Below are 8,364 nucleotides of genomic sequence, written 5' to 3' on the forward strand. Positions count from 1 at the left end.
GCAGCGCTGTAGACCACAAAATGTTGCATCATATGACAGTCACAGCTATGCAATTACATCATCTTCCTTTCTCCTTCTGGCCATTCACTTCAGAGCTGTACAAACACGAAGTTTTTTCTTCTTTTATCCCAATATTTGAAAAAAATATCAGGCCTCATCTTGACCCATCTACATGGAGAAAAATGGGCAGGAATAGGAGGAAAATTTAAGGAGGGGGGAAAAAAGTTTTGCTCTCAAAACAAAACACATCATATCGGCCTCAGAGGCAATATTAACATTTGACATTAACAAAACCATCTCGTATTTCATACGCTTTGACATACAAGTTCTGTGAAAAATTCCTGTTGATTCAAAAAAAAACCCAAGACACTTTCAAAACAGCAGCAAATGAAGAATTTAATTTAAACTTTCCTTGGACAATGCTTTAAACAGAAATTTTACAGAACTTTTTAGACAAAACTTTGTGGTTTCTTTTCAATTCATAGGTACTAGAGGCGTAATGTGAAAGCAAAGTCACAAAAGAGTAAATAACAATAAAGAAGGGTTAATATAAAGTTAATAATTCAGAAAAATCCTACTAAAAAAAGTTCACAAACTTTTGGCAGAGAGTTAATTCGGAGGACTTTGTTCACTTTCTAAAACTGCTGTAATCTGTTTTAATGGTTTGATTTTTCAATAGTCCCTGCTCCCTTCAGTGTCCAATGAAGCCTAACAACAACCAGGAACCAATTTTAACAGCATGCTTGTTCTTCAGCTACATCTATAAACTCCTGGCGCAGAGACTGGTTTCAATTGCTTCTCTCCCCTCCACCTCCGTAAGGAAAATTAGGGACATATGCTCACTGAAATCAAACTGGAACAACCAATGTTATTTGAGGTACAAACCAAACCACAGATTAGCTGGATAAGTACAGAAATAAAGTGATATTTTGTGTACTTTGGGATGAATCTGGGGGGAACAGGGAAGCTGTATTTTGGGATCTGTTTTCAAAAGATCACTACCCCTATTCAACATTATTCCCCTCCCTTCATGACACACTAATTACATGGTTCACCCCACTCAAGAAAAATCCATCTTTAAGGCGTTCTGAATGTTACAACCAGCAGAGCTGGCTCTCTTTTACAGTTATTTGCACCCGAAACTGTAACAAAAGTATCCTCATCTTCAGAAATAATACAACTACCTCAAAACTAAGAGGCAGAGTATGCCTTCATCTTTTTTTAAAACATCTCTGAAAAACAACTCCAAATACTGTTCCTGTTGTTTGAAATATACTCTACATTACACACACAAGCAGCTATTTAAAATGTGTAATATGCTCAACATGTTCTTAGGAGCTCGGTAGGGTTCCTTCTCAGCCATTCTGCTGTCTTGAGCACACACACATTTCTATTTTGATTGCAGTATGCTTATAATGGAAATGTTCCTTTGAATCGGTTCCTTTGAACTAGTTCTGCTCTAGTAAGTATTATTCTTTTATTTTTTTTAAAAAAGTGAATGAAGCCTGTTATTGACCCAGAGGATGACAACTGTTCTCTTTAAATGCGCATTTAAGATTCACACTACAAAACCTATGAGCATTTACCCAAAGGTTTAACTAACACAGAACATTGAAACTCCATGATTCAGCCAACACTTCTGTTTTGAGGTTTTATTTGCCACTCTTTCTGATTCCTGACCTGCTAGTTGTTTTCCCTAGAAGTTCAGGCTCGCTGCTTTGTGTCTCCTGTCTCCTCCTTCAACACCTGTAATCACTACTCACACGCCACTTTATCTGTCCCTCCTCCCAGTGGGGACTTGGAGAGGGGCAGAAGAGCAGGAAAAATCCCCAAAAGTCTGTTTGGTTGTTTAAAGTGCCTGATTACACAAACCATTGTTTAAAGTTTTTCCAAGAAGCATTCAGGATTGACACGAAGTAATAAAGCCATGGGAAACCATCAAACAGAAGTAAGCTGGAACAAAACCAGAAGCAAACAGACCAGGTGGCAGAGGACAGTGTGTTAGTGAAGGTGGAGAAAGCATCAGGAGAATATGCAGAAGACGCATGTGCTTTGCTCAGAGGTGGAAACAAAACTAAGCAAAGCAATTATTTTAGGAAGAATGACTGGAAAAGGAGGTCGTAAAGCAGAGGATAAACTGTGCTGATCACGGGCCTAAACAACTAGATTAGGAGTAAGCAAACGATAATTGATTAACCAGTTGCTAATTAGGTGGTGTAGCAATAGAGCAATGAATTATAGTCAATTAAGTGTAAAAATCAAATAAGCAATAAGTTAATGAACTATGCAGAGAATCAATGATTAATTAGTGAATAATTAATTATGTAGGAAATCAACAGAGCAATTAATTAGACAGCAATTAAATATGCAGAGAAAGAAAGGAACAGTAATCAAGTATGCAGGTAAACAAACAACAGGAATTTCGGCCAAAACCAATTTGGAACCTTCCAGTCACTGAACATGCTTTGTGTTAATTCGTTATCTTCAGTTTGCCCATATAAACTGTGTTGAGTGTACATTGAAATAAATAATACCAGTTATTTTCTTCTAAAATGGAGAAGTGGCAAATTAAGCTATAACGTAACTGAAGCTGTTTCTATTTTTTTTTCAATTCTTCCAAAGATCTCAGCGTATTTCTTAATTAGTCAATTTTTTTTCTTTATACCAAGCATGTATACAGCAAAGGGAGATTAACAAATGGATTACTAAAGACAAATAGAAAATTGCAGACCAGGAAGCAGGTTCCCTTATTCCCAATCCCTTTCACAAAGCATAAAACAGTACCTGTTCTGTTTCGCTTTAAAGTTGGAGTGGGGAGGAGAGAAAGGGGGAGAAAGAAGTGCTTATATTAGAAAAATCACTGAAAATAATAGTATTTAAGGGAATCAGGTAATATATTATTGTCATATATACTTCCGATCATTGTATGACAGAACCTAGTCCGGAGTTAATTTTAACTAATCAAAAACTTTAATTTTGCATAAAAGGTAGGCTAGGGGTTGGGTATTGTTTTGTTTTATTTTTAAATAACTATTTTGGTTTGTTTTGTTTTTAAATAACTATTAATAAGAAACACAAAGCAAGGAAACAAATCTGTATTTATATGCCATAAATCATTCTAATGTACCCAAAACTTTTCACCACTCTTTTCAATGCAGGCAATAGTTAAAACTTTTGTAATAGCCTTTGAAGTTCTGCAACTGTTAAAAGGAACTAGAACTCTGTAGTTAAATATAAAAATAAAAATCCACCAGATATCTATTGGCCTGTGGAATAACAGAGTTGATAGTACGCATACTTATGCACCTGGTCAACCTTCCTACAATGCACAGCAATAAAGTTCAGAACATGAATAACTACTTATGTCCTTCTAAACTTACCACAGAGCTGAAACAAACCTTGCTGCCTCATCACCATCAAATCCTTAACAACGAGAACTTTCTGCAATTAAAAATCTCATACGTCATTCTTAGACTAGGACTTTATCTTGTTGGTTTTTTTCCTTAGTGTTTTTTTTTTTAATGACAATTAGGTATTTGTGATTTTATTACACACAATTAGTAATGCTAATGGTGAAAGTGAAAAAAAAGAATAAAGTATATTAAATCTAAAAGATTTCCTCCATCTTCAGCATATGTAATATAATATTTATTCTCAGTTTAGTAACTCTTCTATCACTTAAGTTATACTAGTGTTTGTTTCCAATTCTTTTTTTTTTCCCCACTTTCTATCATGCATTTTTAACATTTCTCTCTCCTTGTCCTGCATCTCATACGCCATGCTCTCTACCAGACTCTCTCTTCTCTCTTCTGTTCCTTACTACGCACTTCCAAGCTTTCAAATAACTACTCATGTTAACTGGTACTTCTGTTTCCAACCTCCCTTCTTCTTGCAGCTACAAGGACTTTACCCCTCTCTGACGAGGCCTGGTTGGAATCCAACAGTACTCGTTCTTAGCTTAAAATCTTAAAGGCAAACATAGCTTCCAGGTTTCGCAAGATTTAGACACGTCAGATCTGAAGCTACCACAGTCTTCATTGGGCATACTAGACCGAAAGGCTACCACACACTGTCTTACTGAATCCTGCCAGAAGATTCAAGTATTCTTAAGTCAGATTAAGTAAGAAACTGTATCTTTATTTCCAGGGTTAACACCCAGTTACACCACAGAGAAAACCACCATGTCTCTTCTCCAGCAGTATTCCTTCCTGTAAAGACAAAATTTAAGCTACTGATTTGCCGTTTTCTACCCCAGCAAAACAGCTAGAGGATCTCCATGTACTTGGCCGCAGATGTGGTTCCTCACATGCTTGATCCTAAACTCCCTTTGCTTCTACCTTCCCACCTACAAGCACATCAAGGTTTGCAAAGAAAGGCCTTGTGGTGGTGTGACTTTCTTTACGGAACCTACTAGAATTATTAGAAACACAAACACACGTCTTCAGCTCAGAATCACGTCCTTGGGTCTATTCTCCTTCTCCCAGTTCCACAACACCGGCTCTTTCTCCAGTGTCTGGCTGCATTTCCAGTTTGTTGTGGGTCACTTAACTCCCTGCTCCAGCTCACCGGGCAGCTCGGCAAGAGCTACCAGGGAGCGGTGCAGCAGGGAGCACACCGCAGCCCGGACGCTCCATCCCTTCACCTGACGTGCAGGTCCACAGGACCGCATGCTCTTCACCACTAAGGTTTTCCAACTCTGGGGTAAGTCACACCATAGCACACAGCACTTGTTGCAAATTCAATTATTAGGTGAAGAGTTTGTTTTGGTTTTTTTAACATTCTCTGCATGAAAGCTCTTAAAAACAGTTGCATGAAAGTCCTTCTGTTGTGCATCCAAGGGTACAGCCAGGAAACAGAATGTAGTTAGCCAAGAATGAGATGAGAAACATCAACTTAAACAAGATTTTAGTCTTATCATTTATAAGGGTATGTGGAAGGTGTGAGTCTGCTTCATTACGGCTATCTGATCAAGGATATTTTCAATGCAAAGGAGGTCAGTAAGTTAATGGGACAAATGATGAACAAGAATACACAGAGACACAAACCTGGAAGACAAGAGATAACAGACAATGCCAAGGACCAAAAGTCTCCAGCTACTAATTAATGGGACACCAAGAAACTGCAGGCACAGCTTTGGAGAAGGCCACCTGGACTTTGTAACCAGTAAGAAAAGGGAAACAAGAGGAACAGGAAGATTTGGGATACTTTAGGAGCGTCTGTGGGACTATGTGTATTTGGTTTACATGACAAGGTTTTGGTAGCAGGGGGAGGCTGCAGGGGTGGCTTCTGTGAGAAGACACCAGGAGCTGCCCCCATGTCAGACAGAGCCAGCTCCAGCTGGCTCCAAGGTGGACCCACCACTGCCCAAAGCTGAGCCCATCAGTGATGTTGGTAGTGTCTCCGAGATAACATATTTAAGAAAGGGTAAAAAACGTTGTGCAGCAGCTGGAGAAAGGAGTGAGAGAATGCGAGAGAAATAACCCTGCAGACACCAAGGTCAGTGAAGAAGGAGGGGAGGAGGTGCTCCAGGCACTGGAGCAGAGATTCCCCTGCAGCCCGTGGTGAAGACCATGGTGAGGCAGGCTGTCCCCTGCAGTCCATGGAGGTCCATGGTGGAGCAGATATCCACCTGCAGCCCATGGAGGACCCCACACCGGAGCAAGTGGATGCACCCGAAGGAGGCTGTGACCCAGTGGGAAGCCCGCGCTGGAGCAGGGTCCTGGCAGGAGCTGCGGCCTGTGGACAAGAGCCCATGCAGGAGCAGGTTTGCTGGCAGAACCTGTGACCCCATGGGGGACCCACGCTGGAACAGTCCATTCCTGAAGCACCGTACCCTGTGGAAAGGGCCCACGCTGGAGCAGTTCGTGCAGAACTGTCTCCCATGGGAGGCACCCCATGCTGGAGCAGGGGAAGAGTGTGAGGAGTCCTCCCCCTGAGGAGGAAGAAGGAGCGGCAGACAAAGTGTTATGAGCTGACCACAACCTCCATTCACCGTCCCCACTTCCAGCCACTGGGATGGGACCACTGCGTGTCCCAAGCACAACTACTGGGGGGACTGGGGTGAGTGAAGTGAGTAAGAGGCTCAGCACCAGCAGCTGGTGTGGGACACCCGAGTGCCTGGTGCCAGCTGCTGGGCAGGCAGGGGACGACAAATGTCTGCATCTTCCCCAACCTGGTGTGTGGGTGTGACATTGGATAGACAGAGGGGCCATGCCGGTACTTGGGGGATCCGTGAACATGCGTGTGCTTGTGAATCTAGAGGGTGCTCTGTGTGTGCCTTCTCTAGTGACTTTCAATCTCTACCAGCCGAAGAAGAGAACTTGGCTGTCTCTACTCGCATTTTATGTGAGCCCCGTACGTAGGTGCTGTTGAAGGCAGTGTCTCCCGTGTTGGTGTGTGGTGTCTGCAGAGCGTGTCTCAGGGACACATACTCAGCTTTGCCGCTGGTTGAATCCATCAGCCTGCGACAGGGAGTCCCCCAGAATACCCCCCAGAACGTAATTTCTGATCTTTCTCCAACAAGTTTTACTTCCTTAAGGTGTGCTGCTCTCAAATCTCCAAGCCCGTACCTATAAAAACAGTTATGCTTGAGGACCGAGGAAAAACAAATCCCACCTAAATATATCTCAGCACTGGACTATAATCAGAGATAACTGCCTAAAATCCAGCACTAATTTCAAAATATTCCTAAAATAATTACTTATGCTTATAAAAACTCCCAGTATCTAACACTCTAACAATGTCTAGCTAACACAAATGTTACAATACAATCAAATACAAATTGTAGTTTCATCTACCAGCAAAGCATAGCACTGCATTGCTGATCCGCAAGCTTATAAAAAAAAAAGATTATTTATGTTACTTCAGTATCTGACTTCCTCACTATCTTGCCACTGCTCTCCCCCTGCAGCTTGAAATCTGCAGTTACTAGATCACAGCTCTATTAACTACAAGCTGTCTCTATGCAATGCAGTTAGATGTAATAATACTAACATGAGAATTACTGAGAAAATACAAGGGTTTCTGTTCAAATATCAAGTGCAATAAAAAGTGGGCACCAACCTTCCAATAAAACTATTGTTTTTATTAAAGAACTCTTCATACACAAATGCTGAGCATGTAAGATATTGAAGTGTCTAAGGACAATAAACAAGACTTCCCTGATAGCTTCTTTAGGTAGAAGTACTGAAATTATGAGATAACAGTTAATATGAGAGCAACATGTCAAAAGCCAGTAATGTGTGTTTAATACAAGCAACATTACTTCTCAGCAAAAAAATGGTTTGAACTGAACATGAAAGAATTGGCACATAGTACAATGAATTATGATATCCTATACTAATGTCAAATACATTAAAAATATTTTTCTTAGACAGCAGATCTTATTCCTCTGTGCATGTTAGAGATTTTTTCATTTTCAATGCTATTTCAAATATATGAAATTTTTAAAAACATGTTATAATGTATCTCTGATTTTTATTGCTTCACTGGAGGGACACTTTTTTTGTTGTTGGGTTTTTTACTTAAAACCTATTTTAATCTGTTTAAAAAAGAAATCAAAATATTTTTTAAAATACTGTGAAATATATGATTATGTTTCTAATATCTTCAAATAATCAGTACTATTTCATAATTTCAGTAAAATGTAAATACCTGCCAGCTGCATTTTTTTTTCTTACAAAAAAGGGTTTTTAAAGTTTTGATTACATCCACTTTAACCTCAGAAGGCTGTATTTAGGCTTAGATTTATTCCCTAGACCTCTTCCTCGATCTTATAACATTTTAGTTATCATTTTAATACAGACACTGTTATAAATTAATTTTATTTCTCTTCATTTAATAGAGTAAAAAAATTAAATAAATCAATTTTTGTTTCCTGCTATTTTCTCTATTTTGATTCATCACGAAATTAATATGCAGGATTATGGCATACCTCCAAATCAAAAGCATGATCCTCATTAAGTGTTAAAAAAAAAAAATATAAAACTTGTCACTATTTGCTACTATTAGAACGGCAGCATCACAAGTATCCCATGTTCAAAACTAACAAATTAACTGTACTAAAAGCAGCAGGCCAGAGAGAACAGAAAGCTATTTCAGGGCTTCCTTCATCAGAGTTTGAACTATTCTGAATAGTAAGCAACTATTTTTTAATTCACCAGCATAGGAAGACTACTGAAACAAACCCCGCAATACAGAATACATTCAATCAAGGAAAAGGAGCACCTGACCATGTCTGTTCTCACTGTTAGCTGCTAGCTAAAATCAGGTCAATTTAATTATCATTAGTTAAATGCCACAAACATTATTTATTTTAACATTAAGTAAGTAAGTTATGGCAATGTTGATATAAGATGCATTCCT

The sequence above is a fragment of the Fulmarus glacialis genome, unplaced genomic scaffold (assembly GCF_000690835.1).
Source record: "Fulmarus glacialis isolate BGI_N327 unplaced genomic scaffold, ASM69083v1 scaffold7067, whole genome shotgun sequence".
In the NCBI taxonomy this organism is placed as follows: Eukaryota; Metazoa; Chordata; class Aves; order Procellariiformes; family Procellariidae; genus Fulmarus; species Fulmarus glacialis.